Below are 19556 nucleotides of genomic sequence, written 5' to 3' on the forward strand. Positions count from 1 at the left end.
TTTAAAGTTCTGAACCCTGGAGTTCTTTTTAGGGGTTGTAAGATTGGGATAAATATATAATATTCTGTATACTGAATAAAAGTTATACATATGTACATACTTTATTAGTCTTGCAGTTTACACATTCTGAAAATCAATATATTGCATCTTTTCCATCTTTGTATATGCAAGTCAATCAGCCTCTGAGGATTAATCAATGATAAAAAGTTGACTTAGAAAGTGGAAGCGCTGAGAGCACAAAGAAACTAAATCAGTGACATGTAAGGAGGTGATCAGTTCTTTCTTTTAGGTTGAGGTAAGTTAAATCCACAGGACCAACTTCTGGTGCAGTCTCTTTTCCTTAAGGAGATATATATGTTGCTTGGGGCAGAAGTGGGGTAAAATGAAGCTACCTTTTATCCCAGCATTCATACTGAAGATAAACCAAAACTCAGATATTGTAACACAGCATTGGCATGGCTTAGGGTGAGGAGGAAAAAGCATTCATGATTCCATATGGTATGGGCAAGCTTTTGAATTCAAATTCATCACTGCTGATTTACACCATCATTCAAGTCAGCCTTGCAGTTATCGGAGTGTTCAGTGTGTCTCTGGAGGAGCATGGGGGAATGCTGATTCTCTTTACGTCTCCTTGCTAAGAGTGGACAAGCAGGCAAAATGTTTTTGAGCGGGGGTCCCCAGTCTTTCTGGCACCAAAGACCAGTGTCGTGGAAGTCAGTTTTTCCCCGGATGGGGATGAGGGGCAGGATAGTTGAGGCAGTGATGCGAGAAATGGGAAGCCACAGCAAGCGGCTGATGAAGCTCTGCTGGCTTACCCACTGCTCACCTCCTGCTGTGAGGCCCAGCTCCCCAAACAGGGGTCAAGGACCCCGGTTTTTGAGGACTGTCAAATTATCAGAACATATTATACATAGCAACTTCAGCCAGCATGTATATGCAATTTAAATGTCTGCATTTCTAATAACATCCCAAAGCAGACTTGAATATTTTCTTTTCCAGTTTTACTGTGACATGTACTTGACATGTACTATTGTATGTGTTTCATATGTACAAACTGATGACTTCATCCACTTCTATATTATGAAAAAAGTTAGTGAATACTTCCATTGCACTACATAATTATCATTTGTGTGTGTGTGTGTGTGTGTGTTGAGAATATTTAAAATCTACTCTCTCAGCAACTTTCATATATAAACACAGTATTGTTAACTACAGTCACCATGCTGTACATTATAATTTCCCAAAACATGCTCATTTTTTAGCTGGAAGTTTGTGCACTTTGCCCGTCCTCAGCCTCTGGCGGCAAAAATTCTGTCTCTGCTTCTGTGAGTTTGGCTTTTTTAGATTCCATATTCTGGGGCTGGGTCTAGGAGTACCCCCCTGATGAAGATGGAGGAACCATTTTTGTGTATTTGTTTCAACTTCCGTCTTATGTCAGGCCCTTCATTACAGGGCTCACTCTAGACCCCTTGTAAAGTGAGACAAGAATGGAGACTAAGATGTGGATTGGGATGAAAATCCCAGGAAAAAACAGATAAGTGCTGAGCTGGGCATGGCCGTACTGACCAGGACACCTGGTAACAGGTGGCCTTTTGTTCAGGAGTAGCTCTAACCAGCTGGAGTCTGGCTGAATCTCCAAATGGTTGGGGACATACTGTTTCAGCATAATTACAATTGGACTAATCCAGTACTTCTCTTAAGATTGGAGTATGAAGCATAAAATGCAGATTTGCCATACCAGGGGTCCAGGACACCTCAAAGTGCTCAGCATGTAAGTTTCCTGTTTGGCAACAGTGTGAAGTTATTAGACAGCGGTTTCCATGTTTGTCCAGTGATTTAAACCCAGTGGTGCTCTAACCTTATCACACATCAGCATCCTCAGGGGCCTACTTGAATCCTCAGGAGGCCTAGTGGATGGGACTTCACATTTATAACAAGTTCCCAGCAACGCTGCTGCTTATGCCTGGAGACCACACTTGGAAAACTCCTGTCCTAAGCCTCAATCTCCTATTTCAAACTCAGGTGATCTTATATAGCCCTTCATTCTAATAGCTTAGAACAGAAGTGCTGGGTTGGTTCTGTGATCGCATGTCTCTTTAAGAATAAAAACTTCCCTGTCAATTTCAGGACCACTTGGATTGGAATCCCAGTCTTTTCTCTTATGGAAGCTTATTGTGTCAAGATGTCACACTATAAAATTGGTACTTATACTTAGTAGCCCATTAGTTAATTAAAAAGGAGATCATATGGAAAACTCCTACCACACAACACACATTAGAATGGTAAACAGAAAATAAGTGTTGGCAAGGATCTGGAGACACCAGAATGCTTATCACTACAGGTGAAATTGTACAGTGGAGCAAATGCTATGGAAAACACTACGCAGATTCTTAAGACTACCATGTGATCCAGAAACCCCACTTCTGGGTCTGTATCCAAAAGGACTGGAAATCAGGGTCTTGAAGAGATATTTGCACACCCATATTCATAAGCAGCACTATTCAGAATAGCCAAGAGGTGGAACCAATCCAAACGTCCATGGACGGTTGAGTAGATAAAACAAAATGAGGTGCAGACAATGGGATATTATTCAGTAAGGAAAAGGATTCAGTTACACGCTACAACAGGGGTAAACCTTGATATGTGTGTGTGTGTTTAGTTGCTCAGTCATGTCTGACTCTTTGTGACCCCAAGGACTATAGTCCACCAGGCTCCTCTGTCCATGGAATTCTCTAGGCAAGAATACTGTGTGGGTTGCTAGTCCCTTCTTCAGGAGATCTTCCCAATCCAGGGATTGAACTTGGGTCTCCTGCATGGCAGGCAGATTCTTTACCATCTGAACCACCACGGAAGCCCAAACCTGGATGACATCATGCTAACTGAAACAGACATGGTGAAATAAGTCACTAGAAGACAAATATGGTATGATTCACTCATATCAGGTGCTTAGATTTGTCAAATTTATAGAAACAGAATGTAGAATGGTGCTGTCCAGGACCTGGGGGGTTGCCGGATATAGGAACTTATTTAATGGGAACAGAGTTGTAGTTTTACAAGATGAAAAGTTCTAGAAATCTTTTCACAGCGATGCAAATATATTTAACACTACTGGACCGTACACTTGAAAATGGTTAAAATGGTAAATTTTATGCTACCTGCTTTTTTCCACAATTAACAACAAAAACAGTCCTACTATAATATCTGATAAAATAGTAATAATAAATGTTAGTTCCTTTTTGCCCTGTCCTTCTACCATCCTTTAGCCAAGTATCCATTTTTTAATTTAAAAATAAACAAAGTAAATTGTAGATTATTCATACAATGCAATACAATATAGTGATGGAAATTAATGGGATATAATTGCATGCATCAATATGGTTGACCTGTGTAAACATAGTGTTCATCAATTTATACAAGGAATAAAAGCAGGCAATACTAATCCAAGTTGTTAGAAGCTGCAACAGGTCACCGATGCAGGAGTTGGGAGGAACTAGGACCATTAGAGGGCTTACATGGTTGGTGATGCTGATGTCCTATTTCTTGGACCATGTGCTGGTGACAAGGGTGTTCATGCTTTGTGAAAACTCAACAAACTTCTATCATCAGGATACGTGCATCTTTCAGAATGTATATATATATGTATTTAAACAGGAGATTTCTACAAAGGAATGATTTTACTTGAATTATCAAGTGACTTCACCCATCTGCATTTGCTGCATGGGTCAATACTGGCAGAAGGGGGGAAAATCCAAGTCTATTTAAATAAATGACATCTACAAATTTTCAACAGTAAAAATAGCCTGATGCTTCCAGGATGACTTGCAGAATGGGAGCACATGGATCTTAAATTAGCTACTTGATTTATAAACACTTGGACATCCAAGAGCATTAAGAAGGCAAGAATGCAAATAATGGATGACTGGTACTTATCTGACAGATGGTTTTTGTTGTTGATAATGATGATGATGAGAAGGATAAGTTACAGAAGTAATCAGACTGAAATAAAGGGCGACATGCAGACCTCAAGCCCACAGAGGAGACATGTATAAGTAATCTCTCTAAATTGCCAGGTCTTGCTAATGCAGCTGGCTACTCTCCAGAATTCCCCTATTCCCATGTGTGTATGTAGCACACTCTTAGGCATCAGCTCAGCCTGAACAAGGTACCAAGGAAATGTCAAGGAAGAGGAGACAGGCCCTTGAGTGGCATCCACAACTGTGAAGGAGGTGTTAATTACACAGGAAAACATTACGAGCTATCTTGGAAGTTTAGTTTTCCTTTTTTACATTGTGAACGGAAATAAGATTTATGACTGATGTAAAAAGTTAGCACATTTTGAAATCAACAGTATGTGAAAAAATGGGAGAATACTTGTATGAGCAATGCATAATAGCCTAAGTGAATTTTATGTGTTAACATCTTTAAAAATACATCTAAGACAGCAACGAGACTAGTCATAAAGGTATTATTTCAGGGATCAGACAAGTAGCTCTTGTAAGGACATGGGAAGAGGATATAATTCAGCATGAACAGAGAATCTGATATAGGCTCAGAGCTAAGGAAAGCTGAATCCATATTGCGGTGCTATTCCCAGCACTGCTTTTCTCGTTTAAGTTGGGATCTTAAAATGTCTAAATCACATCACAATTTCCCCATCTCTCTGTTCCCTTCCTTTCTTCCCCTTGGATGGACTCTACCTGTAACTAATGTGGCTTTTCAAAAACAAGATAGAAATGTGACAGTATTAACTAACCCCCTCAGCTACAATTGAATAAATGATAATCTGAGTAAACAGCACTTCATTTAAGCATTGGCCTGGGCCAAATGGTCTGGTCTGTGGTCAACGCTGTCTACAGTCACTGTTTAGTATTTACGGTGTTACTAATTTGATCATGAAGATAAGTTAGTCTGACCTCTTAAGTACCCTCTGATTGGATGAAACCAAAATCAACTTTTCCTGTGTGCTCCAAGCTGTCCATGTACGAAGAAACATAAAAGTCGATGACAAATGATTCTTAAAATGGTTACCACTGATCAAATGCTTGCCATGGTCCAGTCACTGAGTGCTATACACACGCGTTCATGCTAAGTGGCTTCAGTCGTGTCCAACTCTTTGCGACCCTATGCCCACCAAGCTCCTCTGTCCATGGGATTCTCCAGGCAAATATACTGGAGTGGACTGCCATGCCCTTCTCTGGTGATCTTCCCACCCCAGGGATCGAACCCGCATCTCTTGTGTCTCCTGCATTGGCAGGCGGTTCTTCCTCTAGTGTCACCTGGGAAGCCCCTTACATTATTTTCTTTAAGCCATCCAAAACCACTGCGGGTGGGTGATACTGTTCCCGTTTTACACAGAGAGACATGTTAAACACTGAGCTCCAAATCACTCTCCTTTTAATTGGTGGGGCCAAAATTTAAACCCTAGTGTATCTGATCTTAACACCCACAATCCTCAGCATTAAGGTTTCCTTAGGGGCACGCGGTATCCTGGTCATTCACAGTTTCGTTACTTTGCTGCTCTAACTGTTGAGGTTCTCTTGTTTTCTCACCAAAAAGCCAGACTTTCAGATGTCCCCATATCTTGTTACTTTTCCTTTTGGAATTTAGGTCTCCTTGGTTCTCACCCACTCCCATGATGGCTGTGCACCCCTGCCTGCTGCCAGGAGGCTGACCACAAGCTTCCACGTAGACTTGTCTGGACTCCTGAGCATCTTGCCAAACCACCAGCTCTTTCAGTCCCAATCATGAGCTCTGTTTTCTGTGCCTGCCATTGCCAATCTCTGCCAAGGCATTTTGTTCATCTCAGTTCACAGGTGGGGCAGCAGTAGGGTATGACTTAACTGCTTCTTGACCATCTGTGACACATTTTATCATCTTGGAGCAGCAGTGAGAGGGTGGGTGCTGGAGACATTCCTCTCCCCAAATCTGGAAGTTCACACAGGCTGCTCACAGACTGGAGGGGAAGAACCATGCTTGGACACTGCCTTCCTTGTCCAAGAGCTATGCTCTGAGAGCCTCATGTCTAAGGACTCTCAGAGCCTCAAACATCTTCCACTTTTATTAAGGGAACTGTCCCATTTTCTAGACCTAGAGTAGGTAAAATAAACATGTAGAGGGACAAACAATTGCACATAATCAATAGTGTCTTATTTAGAGAAACGTTAATAGGAAAGCAACAAGATGTGATTCTTCAGCACACTTCAGTCAGGCCAGAGCCACAGCCCTTAAATAAGAAGGAACTCAGCTCTATCAGTCAGCACTGGAACAAAGAAACCATTTATGACATGATGACACACTTTAACATATGAAATGTACCCTCAAGGGGAGGACTTTCAGCACTGCAGTTTTGATGAGAAGGACTGCATTGACCAGCACCAAAAAAAATACGTGGAATACATTCTGTAGCTATGCAACAACTGCCCGTAAGCAAAGAGAACTCCTGAGGATCCAGAAGATGAAACTATGAGGGTCATCCCATTTTGAGACACAAGAATTTTCAGTGCATAATTCTCAATACGCCAATTTGAATTTAAATTGCACTTAGAAATTTAAATTGACTTCAAACCCTATCAAAAAGATGAGTAAATTTATTCAGTAGAAATGTACTGTGTCTTACATACTCTTCTAGGGGGAAACAGGGCTTCTCTCGTGGCTCAGATAGTAAAGAATCTGCCTGCAATGGGGAAGACCTGGGTTTGATCTTTGGGTCAGGAAGATTCCCTGGAGGAGGGCATGGCAACCCACTCCCGTATTCTTGCCTGGAGAATCCCATATAGTCCGTAGGGTCGCAAAGAGTCAGACACAACTGAGTGACTAACACTAGGGGAAATATATTAATGATTAAGGCCTGGATCTTGCCTTCATGGTAGAAGAGGAGAGAGTTATTCACAACAGCTGTTTGGAGAGTGTTGTTCATTTGTTGTAGGTAAACTCAGGAGTTCCTGGGAGGGACGGTGAGACTTCAGTTCCTTCCATCAATAACTCTCTCCAGCTTTTAGTTTGGCAGGGGAAGTGTGTGTGGTGGGGGTCACTGGGATGGAACAGAAATGTTGGGGGAGAAAGCTACCTGCACACCCTTGGCAACGGGAAGGGGCTAGAGTCCCTCTGACAGAGATGGCTTCCCCGGACACTTGTGCCCTGACTCAGATGTGTGTCCTCTGATACTTACTGCCAACTTTTCAAGCAACCGTGCTCAGAAGGCATTTCCCAGTTCACCACTACTTGCTCTTGGTTTTGCCATACATTGACATGAATCTGCCACAGGTGTACCTGAGTTCCCAACCCTGAACCCCCCTCCCACTTCCCACCTCATATCATCTCTCTGGATCATCCCCGTGTACCAGCCCCAAGCATCCTGTATCCTGTATCGAACATAGACTGGTGATTCGTTTCTTACATGATAGTATACATGTTTCAATGCAATTTTCCCAAATCATCCCACCCTCTCCCTCTCCCTCAGAGTCCAAAAGTTTGTTCTATACATCTGTGTCTCTTTTGCTGTCCCGCATACAGGGTTATCATTACCATCTTGCTCTTTCATAATTGACTTAAGTATTGGGACTACATATTGATGACCTTGAAACGTTGAATGCAATTACGTAAATACTAGGTATGCTTTTTCTTGAATACTCTTTTCATTTCCTTAAACCTAGCATCCAAGGTCACTTGGCAGTGTGAATGGGTAAAGGGAACTCTGAATCTGATCTCATCCGTGGACTGTAGCACACAAATTTCTCCTTCAGACCCAACCTTTCCCCAGAATAATGTTAGGGTGCCCTGAAAAACTGGTACCTCAGTTAGCCCTGCAAGAGACAGCTGTGGGTCATTTTCTGGATTCTTTTTATGTTCTCCTTTGACTATTCCATCCCCTTTAGAGAAGTATTCTTTAGGGAGAAACCCCAGATACATCTTATCCCTGCTACACAGTATGTACATATATACATACATATATATACATACACACATAAAACTTAATCAACTCTGCTTTTTCAACCACTTGACAACTTTTAACTCACCATTTGCTCACCTGTGTGCAGTCAGGTCATTCAAGATGGCTGTTCTCTTGCTCTCTGTACAGCCCCTGCCCAACCAGTGCCTGCTTCACCTACATCAGCTGACATGACTGACCTTCCTATGGACTTGCTCGAGGTCCCAGCTGTGATTTTTCTTATCAAAGGGCAGTTAGGGGTCTCACAGACCTTTGTTGGTTTTCCTGGTAATTAACGAGTCCACCTGTCAGCAGTTCAGTTCAGTTCAGTCCCTCAGTTGTGTCCGACTCTTTGAGACAACAATTTCCCCATAACTGGTAATGGCCCTAGGACCTTGCTTAAGCTCCCCATCCATTAAACCACCAATGCCTCTGTTGCTGACTCTGGCTCTTTCTTTGGTCTTTAAGCTGGGCAAGTGCAGGCCTTATAGGCCTGTGGAGTGCAGTCCACCACACTGCCACCTCTTCACTACATTTTTGTAATAGAGCATATTTCCCATTCTCAGCTGGCATGTGCTCAGATTCAATAATTAATTAATTCAACAAACATTTAATGAGTTCTTACTATGGGCCAGATCCTTCTCTGCACTCTGGACTTACCTCGAATCCATTCTGTCCTCATGGAGCTTTTATTCTAGTGGGAACACTGATAGTAATACATAATACAAGATTTTTTCTCTCTGCCAGACATCGTTCAAAACAGTTTACATCCATATACCCATTAAATCCAGCCACAGGACTGGAAAAGGTCAGTTTTCATTCCAATCCCAAAGAAGGGCAATGCCAAAGAATGCTCAAACTACCGCACAATTGCACTCGTCTCACACACTAGCAAACTAATGCTCAAAATTCTCCAAGTCAGGCTTTCACAGTACGTGAACTGTTAACTTCCATATGTCCAAGCTGGATTTAGAAAAGGCAGAGGAATGAGATCAAATTGCCAACATCCATTGGATCATAGAAAAAGCAAAGGAACTCTAGAAAAACATCTACTTCTGCTTTATTGATTACACCAAAGCCTTTGACTCTGTAGATCACAACAAACTGTGGAAAATTCTTTAAGAGAAGGGAATACCAGACCACCTTACTTGACTCTTGAGAAATCTGTATACAGGTCAAGAAGCAACAGTTAGAACCGGACATGGAACAACAAACTGCTTCCAAATTGGGCAAGGAGTACTTCAAGGCTATATATTGTCACCCTGCTTATTTAACTTATATGCAGAGTACATCATGAGAAACGCTGGGCTGGATGAAGCACAAGCTGGAATCAAGATTGCCAGGAGAAATATCAGTAACCTCAGATATGCAGATGACACCACCCTTATGGCAGAAAGTGAAGAGGAAATAAAAAGCCTCCTGATGAAAGTGAAAGAGGAGAGTGAAAAGCTGGCTTAATACTCAACATTCAAAAAACTAGGATCATGGCATACAGTCCCATCACTTCATGGCAAACAGATGGGGAAGCAATGGAAACAGTGACAGACTTTGCTTTTTGGGGCTCCAAAATTACTGCAGATGGTGACTGCAGCCATGAAATTAGAAGATGTTTGCTCCTTGGAAGAAAAGCTAATATACCTCGACAGCATATTAAAAAGCAGAGGCATTACTTTGCCAACAAAGGTCTGTCTAGTCAAGACTATAGTTTTTCCAGTAGTCATGTATGGATGTGAGAGCTGGACTGTGAAGAAAGCTGAGCGCCAAAGAATTGATGCTTTTGAACTGTGGTGTTGGAGAAGGCTCTTGGGAGTCCCTTAGACAGCAAGGAGATCCAGCCAGTCCCTCCTAAAGGAGATCAGTCCTGGATGTTCATTGGAAGGACTGATTCTGAAGCTGAAACTCCAATACTTTGGCCACCTGATGAGTAGAGCTGACACATTGGAAAAGACCCTGATGCTGGGAGGGATTGGGGGCAGGAGGAGAAGGGGATGACAGAGGATGAGATGGTTTGATGGCATCACCAACTCAATGGACATGAATATGAGCAAACTCTGGGAGTTGGTGATAGACAGGGAAGCCTGGTGTGCCACAATCCATGGGGTCGCAAAGCGTTGGACACGACTGAGGGACTGAACCGAACTGATCCAATAAATCTTCAAAGTCTTCAAAATATCTTTGAGGTGTCTGTTTTACAGGTGAGATCACTGACTGACAGAGCAAGTTGCCTGAGGTCACACGTCTAGTAAGCAGCAGAGTTGGGACTTGCATTCAGGAAACTTGGCTGGGTCATGTCTGGTCATCACCATTGTGCTGTACTGATAACCGTGCTGTACTGTGCAAATCTGGTAACTACATGAGTAGAGATATAAATCCTGAATAGCAATATGAATCATGAAAAGTAAAGCAAGGGCAAAGGGATACAGAGTTAGAATGTGTGCAGCTTCAGAAAGAAAAATCAGGGGAGGTCAGCAGACTCCTGAACCAAGCGGGTCTGTGGGCCATTCAAGGGCTGGGAAAGGACATGGAGCAGAGGCAACATTGAGAATGCAGCCCTGAGCACAAGTGATTGAAGACTCAGCAAGAAACAGGGGTGGCTGGAGAACAACAAGCCACTCGATGGGTGGTTGGCAGAGCAGATTAGCACTTTGATTGTGGTGGGAAACCATTGGGAGTTGTTGTAATTGGGGCCACATAATGAGCCTGACCTCAAGTACTTGCCTGTGCAGATAACACAGGAACAACTGCTGCAAACTCATCATTTAATTCAGAGGCTCAATAGAACCACTTGTAGGTTATCTGATTTAGATTGCTGAGGGCAACATTTCCTTCCATTTGTGTAGATAATCAGGAGTTGATTATCTATATAGCACTTTGTGATGGTTAAGTTTACTCCTCAAATTGTCTGAGCCAGGGTGCCCAGGTATTTGGCCAAACATTTTTCTAGATGTTTTTGTAAAGGTGGTTTTCAAATGAGATTAATATTTAGATGGTGGCCTTTGAGTAAAGCAGGCTGCACTCAGTAAGGTGGGTGAGCATCAGTGCAAAGCCTGAATGGATCAAAGACTGGCCTCCCTCCGGCAGGAAGGGACTCTGCTCGCAGACGGCCTTGGACTCGAACTGCACCTCTTCACCAGGTCTCTGCCTCGCACATTTTGGATTCACCAGAACTCGACAATTGTGTGAGCCAATTCCTTAAAATCAGTCTCTGTCTCTCTGTATATGCACCCTGCTGGTTATGTTTCTTTTTTCTAGAGAACTCTGACTAACACCCATTTCCACTTACAGGTACAAAGGATTTTTTACCTTCCTTTAACATCACTGACCATAATATCTATTATTCTCTGATATTTCCCCAGGCCATTGTGTTTGACTAAAAAAAGATATGAGGAAGTGAGATATACTTTATCCTTCCCTGGGAACCATGGTTTGAAATAGAGAAAGCTGTATTATTTAAGTAGTGTTGCAAGACTTACATAAAGATATTAATAATTTAATGAACTTGTACTCAAGGGAAAAAATGTTCTTGAAACATGTCAGGATGAATTTTCAAGGGATAGACCTAATTAGCAGTGTCTGAAGACTATGTCATCAGATTTAGAAAACAAGTACTAGTCCCCGTGGACAGAATGGTGAGTTAGACTTTAAAGCTTCAACTACTCCCATTAATATGTATGGGTAATGAGCAATATATCAGTTGGTTGGCCTCACTCAAGTGAAAGACCTTGCAGGGGGGGAAAAAAAAGGATGTTTAAATTAATATACATGGAGATATGCAAAAGCAATTTATAATCTTTTTTATATTATGATTAACTAATAACTTAGAGTTTCTATTGAGAAAGGATGCCATAGCTTGTACATCTTTTAAAATATAGAATCAAAGCTACAAAGATGTCTGAAAGTAACAGATGACCAAAGGTCCCAATGACTTCATGAATGGGAACTCCGGGAGGCTGTGCAGCAATAATTATTTGTTACATTACTCTTTTTATATATGTGCAAAAAAAAAAAAAAGCTCTCAATGTTAGATCACAGCTGAAAAATCAAAAGCTAGGGGAAAAAGTTTACACTGAAGTACTTATGTCATTTGGAGAAGGAAACAGCAACCCATTCCCATATTCCTGCCTGGAGAAATTCCATAGACAGAGCAGCCTGGCGGGCCACGGTCCATGCGGTTGCAGAGAGTCGGACACGACTGAAGCGACTGGGCATGCATGCAGTTATGTCATTATCTTTTCCATATGTATAATAAAGTACTTTTACCAGATGATTATTTGGAGAAAATCACATTTAAGATATAGGAGTTAAGTCCATTTAAAGGAGAGAGCATGTGAGGTGGGGTCCATTTGATGTCAAGATCTTTAAAGGCAAAGCGAAAAATCTGAGCACGTGTTTATGTGATTCTAAACATAAAACTATTTGGTAATATTTGCACGTTCATCTGGATGTCTGGGTTTCTAAAGACAGAACCTTAATTTAAGTCCTTCAGAAACACCGATAGCTAAAACTACAAGAGCCAGAGTTGAAAGCGATCAAAATAACAGATCTATTTGGAACTATAATGAGAAATCAACTGCCAGAAGAACACAATGAGTGGAGAAATGCAGTAAACAGATAATCTTCATCAATGATGAGCACAGCTGCGTTTAACTGTGTCAGTTCAGTTCAGTTCAGTCGCTCAGTCGTGTTCGACTCTTTGCGACCCCATGAATCCCAGCACGCCAGGCCTCCCTGTCCACCACCATCTCCTGGAGTTCACTCAAACTCATGTCCATCCAGTCAGTGATGCCATCCAGCCATCTCATCCTCTGTTGTCCCCTTCTCCTCTTGCCCCCAATCCCTCCCAGCATCAGAGTCTTTTCCAATGAGTCAACTCTTTGTGTGAGGTGGCCAAAGCATTGGAGTTTCAGCTTCAGCAACAGTCCTTCCAATGAACACCCAGAACTGGTCTCCTTTAGGATGGACTGGTTGGATCTCCTTGCAGTCCAAGGGACTCGCAAGAGTCTTCTCCAACACCACAGTTCAAAAGCATCAATTCTTCAGTGCTCAGCTTTCTTTGCAGTCCAACTCTCACATCCATACATGATCACTGGAAAAATCATAGCCTTGACTAGATGGACCTTTGTTGGCAAAGTAATATCTCTGCTTTTTAATATGCTGTAGGTGTTGGAGAAGACTCTTGAGAGTCCCTTGGACTGCAAGGAGATCCAACCAGTCCATTCTAAAGGAGATCACCCCTGGGTGTTCTTTGGAAGGAATGATGCTAAAGCTGAAACTCCAGTACTTTGGCTACCTCATACAAAGAGTTGACTCATTGGAAAAGACTCTGATGCTGGGGGTGATTGGGGGCAGGAGGAGAAGGGGACGACAGAGGATGAGATGGCTGGCTGGCATCACCGACTCGATGGATGTGAGTTTGAGTGAACTCTGGGAGATGGTGATGGACAGGGAGGCCTGGCATGCTGCGATTCATGGGGTTGTAAAAAGTCAGACACAACTGAGCGACTGAACTGAACTGAACTGAACTAGGTTGATTATTACTTTCCTTTCAAGGAGTAAGCATCTTTTAATTTCATGGCTGCAATCACCATTTGCAGTGATTTTGGAGCCCCCCAAAATAAAGTCTGACACTGTTTCCACTGTTTCCCCATCTATTTGCTATGAAGTGATGGGACCAGATGTCATTATCTTAGTTTTCTGAATGTTGAGCCAACTTTTTCACCCTCTTCTTTCACTTTCATCAACAGGCTTTTTAGTTCCTCTTCACTTTCTGCCATAAGGGTGGTATCATCTGCATATCTCAGGTTATTGACATTTCTCCTGGCAATCTTGATTCCAGCTTGTGCTTCTTCCAGCCCAGTATTTCTCATGATGTACTCTGCATAGAAGTTAAATAAGCAGGGTGACAACATACAGCCTTGATGTACTCCTTTTCCTATTTGGAACCAGTCTGTTGTTCCATGTCCAGTTCTAACTATTGCTTCCTGACTTGCATACAGGTTTCTCAAGAAGCAGGTCAAGTGGTCTGGTATTCCCATCTCTTGAAGAATTGTCCCACAGTTTGTTGTGATCCACACAGTAACTGCTTACTCTATGCTGAATATCGGAGATTGAAGAGAAAATTGACACATATCTTACCTTTGGCATGCTTTAATTTTGTGGTGTGGTCATGTTTCTCTATGCATAGGTGGAAGTGAATATAAATTTTAACTTATATATTTATGACAAAATAATTGATCACTGACAAACAACAAAAACAGGATGGAAAAGTATACAATGTACTGAGAAGGTAGAGACTTGACCATTCGTACCTTTTCTTGTGTTTATCAGCTAAGCAAACCTGGGCCAATCACATAGTTTCCCATATAAATATGGGAAATATATATATATATAATTGTTGTTTAGTCACTAAGTCATGTCTGACTCTTTTGCAACCCTTTGGACTTAGTCCACCAGCCTCCTCTATCCATGGGATTTCCCAGGCAAGAATACTGGAGTGGGTTGCCATTTCCTTTTCCAGGGGATCTTCCCAACTAGGGATGGAACTCATGCCTTATGCATTGGCAGGCAGATTCTTTACCACTGAGCTATCTGGGAAGCCTATATATATACACATACACACACAGACACACACATATATACATACATATATGTAGTTTTTACTGGAGTATAGTTGCTTTACAATGCTGTGCTAGTCTCTGGATTTCTCTTCTATACAGCAAAGTGAATCAGCCCTATGTACACATATATCCCCTCTCTTTTGGATTTCCTTTCATTTAGGTCATCACAGAGCCCTGAGCGGAGTTCCTGAGTTATGTTCTCATTAGTTATCTGTTTTATACGCAGCACCAATAGTTTATATATGCCAATCCCAATCTCCTAGTTCATCCCACCCCTCCTTTCCTCTTTGTTGTCCACACATACGTTCTCCTCGTCTGTGTCTCTATTTCTGTTTTCCAATAAGATCATCTATACCATTTTTTCAAAAGGACTAAAAATATACCTGCCTAAAAACAATGGGCTGGAATATATGAGCACTTGAGAAATGTTTACTTTAAGAGAAATATCAAAGTTTTAAAGAGCCTTCTGTAATCTTTCCCCATAATCAGCCTGTAACCTCCTTGAACGCAGGGACGGTATCTGGCATCAAGCAAGTTCTCCCCTGGTGCCCATCCGTCCTCCTGAACAGGACGATCTGAGCTCGTTCAGAGGGAGGGGCTACACTCCATGGAACAAGGGGAAGGTGGTCCAGCACATTCAGGTATACAGCTGGTGGATCAGCTACATTCTTGGCAAATAACAAGAAACAATACATCCCGAATACTCATTTTGAAATTTAGTATTATTGAGGTTCATCTCCTGACACTAGTATGTCACTGTGGCTGACTCATTGGACAAGCCACGTGTGCAGGAGTGTATTTCAAATGTGATAATATCCAGCCAAATCAGCTCACCTGTTCTCGTCTCCAAACACTGGTCAGAATTGACAGGCTGGCCAAGAGACTTAGAGTTGAAATTTTCAAATGTAAATAGCATGTTGCCTAAAAATGTGGGATCCATAGTTTTGTCCTCAGTCTTTGAATGAAATTAATATTCTTGATTTTACAAAGGATGGACCAAGGTCCTTACTGAAAGTAAGAGCCCAGCTCCTCATAGCAGCCTGCAGGGCTTGGCTCCACATCCACTCCTCTCACACCCGGCCACACACAGCTTCCTGCAGCTCCCTGAAATTCCTACCTCAAGCCGCGGCAGCAGCTGCTTCCCCTAGATTGCCGCAGTCTGTCCCTCTCTTCCTCTTATATCTTTGCTCCTATGTCCTCTTTGCGACTTGGCTTTCTGCAACCTCCCTGCAACACTCCCTAACCCCTTCTTCTGCTTCCTTATTCTCAGCTGCAATGGTGCCATCACCAATCATTCCAAGATATTTATTTTCTTACTGTCTGCCTGCAATAGACTGAGCTCCATGGAGGGAGAGGTTTTTGTCTATTGCATGGGTTGGCAAGGTTTTCCTGTGAAAGATAAGATGATAAACACTTCACTCTGGCATAGTACTCTGTTGTTGAACAGCCATACACAATAAGTAAGCAAATGAGCATGGATGTGTCCCAGTAAAACTTTTACAGAAACATGTGGATCAGATTTGGCCTGAGGGCCATAGTTTACTGAGCCTCATTCTACTCTTCATTGGCTATCTTCAGTGGCTACTGCTGCTACTGCTGCTGCTGCTGCTAAGTCGCTTGAGTCGTGTCCAACTGTGTGATCCCAGAGACCGCAGCCCACCAGGCTCCCTCATCCCTGGGATTCTCCAGGCAAGAACACTGGAGTGGGTTGCTATTTCCTTCTCCAATGCACAAAAGTGAAAAGTGAAAGTGTAGTCACTCAATCGTGTCCAACTCTTTGCGACCCCATGGACTGCAGCCCACCAGGCTCCTCCGTCCATGGGATTTTCCAGGCAAGAGGACTGGAGTGGGTTGTAATTGCCTTCTCAATGGCTACTAATGCCTGGCAAACAGTAGGTGCTCAAGAAATGTTTGTTCTGATTTTGGTCTGAGCTAACAATTAAAATGGGATTAAGCATAATGCTTTGAAAAGATACCAGACAAATGAAGATTCTGCACTAATGAGGAAACAGCATGATTTCATTCATTAATTCATTACTGTACTTTAAGACAAGGATCGACACCAAAACTGTGGGATTACATCTCAAAAGTTCTTTAGGATCTGGTGGTGTTTTTATTATTATTGTTGTTAATGTTGTAGAGAACACAGGACAAAAACTCCATTAGTTTGAAATCATTTTGCTGAGAATATATAAAAAGAGCAATGTAACAAATATTTCTGCACAGCACAGAATTAACAACTGGTGGCAATGGCAACCCACTCCAGTTCTCTTGCCTGGAAAATTCCATGGACAGAGGAGCCTGCTAGGCTCCAGTCCATGGGGTCTCTAAGAGTCGGACACGACTGAGCGACTTCACTTTCACTTTCCACTTTCATGAACTGGAGAAGGAAATGGCAACCCACTCCAGTGTTCTTGCCTGGAGAATCCCAGGGACGGGGGAGCCTGGTGGGCTGCGGTCTCTGGGGTAGCACAGAGTTGGACACAACTGAAGTGTCTTAGCAGCAGCAGCAGCAGCAGTATTTTGCAACATTTTCTTCAAGTCTTTCTGAAAGTAAATAAAATGTTACAGATTTAATGGGAATAACTCTCAGGAACTGTCTGTTATTCTTCTGGTTCACGTATTTGATAAACACACACACATATGTTTATGTATATGAATAAATAAATAGTCCCAATATTTTGAAATTTGTAAAAATTATTTTTTGTATGTATCCTTTAACAAAATATTTTGTACTCAATATTATGTTTCTAACTATGGTTTTTCCAGTGGTCGTGTATGGATGTGAGAGTTGGAATGTGAAGAAAGCTGAGCACCGAAGAATTGATGCTTTTGAACTGTGGTGTTGGAGAAGCCTCTTGAGAGTCCCTTGGACTGCAAGGTGATCCAACCAGTCCATTCTGAAGGAGATCAGCCCTGGGATTTCTTTGGAGGGAATGATGCTGAAGCTGAAACTCCAGTACTTTGGCTACCTCAAGCGAAGAGTTGACTCATTGGAAAAGACTCTGATGCTGGGAGGGATTGGGGGCAGGAGGAAAAGGGGACGACAGAGGACGAGATGGCTGGCTGGCATCACCGACTCAATGGACGTGAGTCTGAGGGAACTTCGGGAGTTGGTGATGGACAGGGAGGCCTGGCGTGCTGGGATTCAGGGGGTTGCAAAGAGTTGGACACGACTGAGCGACTGAACTGAACTGAACTGAAGATCTATTCTTGTTGGAAATGTTTGAGTGTGTGTATATAGATAACATTTGCAAATAAAGCAAAACCAATACAGTATTGTAAAGTAAAATAAAAAATTAAAAAAAATATTTTCAAAGTAGCAAAATACAGAAGTACAAAAAGTGCAACACTGTTTATTATAAGGCAATCTTCACTGTTTTTTCAGATTTTCTGTGTTGAGGTTTAGTGTTGCTTAAGTCTTTCACCCAAGAAAAGAATGAATGGCCCAAGGAATCCAGGAATTCAGCACCATTTTACTTATCTCTGCTGGAAAAATTTTATCCTGTAAAGCTTTAATTCAATACTAACATACAGTCAGTGTGGCAAGTGTATAACTCACTTCTAATATTTCAATTTATGCAGCTAAATTTTAAAACACCTAGTAGGGGATAAAAAAAAACTTCCAGTTACACAAAACAGTGATCTCTGTAACAGCACAATAATGGCAAATATTTTAAATGGGGTTTAAAGTGTAAACTGAGTAAGCTGAAATCAAATCTGGGTCTACTGATCCCAAGTATCAGTTTCTTTAGAGCTTTGAATCAGAGTATTCATTTTCAATAAGCTAGATAAATGGTGACCTTAAAAAAGCCTCTGTCATATTTCATAACATCAAGGAATGGGAGGAGAAAGAATGAAGAATCCTTATGAAACATCTGCAGTCCATAAAACACTTCGAAAAATATTCTATCAACCTGTGCTATAAATAGTTATCTCTGATGTGCTGCTTGATGGTGTGATGTCTGTGTGGTGACAATGAATCTCTCACAACTGTCCTGAACACCATGAGAAGTACAAATATTGGGGGGGGGACCAATTACAGTGAAACTATTCATCTAGCACTTTATTATTGGAAAAGGCTACCGAATGGCACTTCCAGCTCCCACACATGAGTGTTAACTTTGATGACCCAGAAGACGGGCCATCAGTGAGCTGATCCATGCTCTTGTGAAAATGAGGAAAAGGCACCTTCCTCTTGCTGGAAGTAGTCCCACACTGGGCACACAGCTGGTTAGTGGATTTCAGCCCCTAAATACCAGTTGACTTGCTGCCATGCTTCAGGGCGACTCTGCTAGGTGAAAAGTCCACAAACGTTTCTGGGGTTCTCAAAGAAGCACTAAATGGTTCCCAGGGTTTCAGTGCTAGTGGATTTTGTTGTGCTGTAATACTTGGAAATTAATGTTGAAAGTATGACATCATAAATAACAGTCATTGAGCCCCTGCTGTGTGACAGGCCTGTATTTTTCTAATCATCATATATTTTTCCAATCATCACTTTGGGATAGGTGTCATTAACATCATTTGGGATGTATAACTGAAGAGACAGGGGCTCAGAGAGGCTGGGTACCATTCCCTAGGTCACAGAGCCAGGGCTTACCCAGGAATGTGCATTACTCCAGGACCTGTGACCTCTGAGGGCTTTCACTGATGCAGAGGTTGACATTTTACTAATAAAAAGTTCAGGGAACTATTTCCCCATATGGAGTATGAACCACCCAAATGTTGAATGGTCCTTCTGTTGGCTAGCTGCTATCACCCAGGCCACTCTACAGCAGGAGAAGCATCTCCACTCACCAATTAGTATTTATGTGCACAAGTGGGAGTTGGGAGGAGCAGGAGAGGCGACAGGGTGGGGAGAGAGGGAATCAGGCCAGCCCAGATGGAGGGGGCTGGTGGGGGGCAGAGGAAACAGGCAGACAAGCTTCAGGCATCACCCATTTCCCTGAGACTGAGTAAACTGTTTTGTATATTCTATAGCATCTGTCTAATTCTGAAAAACAAACAAACAA

At 42.2% G+C, this 19556-nt stretch overlaps 1 protein-coding gene across 1 annotated transcript in view; it reads right to left on the reverse strand.

Moving 5' to 3' along the window:
- Positions 1-19556, reverse strand: part of COL19A1 (collagen type XIX alpha 1 chain) — a 431222-nt gene that overhangs the window by 142656 nt on the left and 269010 nt on the right. The gene's annotated exons all lie outside the window — the stretch shown is intronic.

The sequence above is a fragment of the Capricornis sumatraensis genome, chromosome 11, assembly GCF_032405125.1.
Source record: "Capricornis sumatraensis isolate serow.1 chromosome 11, serow.2, whole genome shotgun sequence".
In the NCBI taxonomy this organism is placed as follows: Eukaryota; Metazoa; Chordata; class Mammalia; order Artiodactyla; family Bovidae; genus Capricornis; species Capricornis sumatraensis.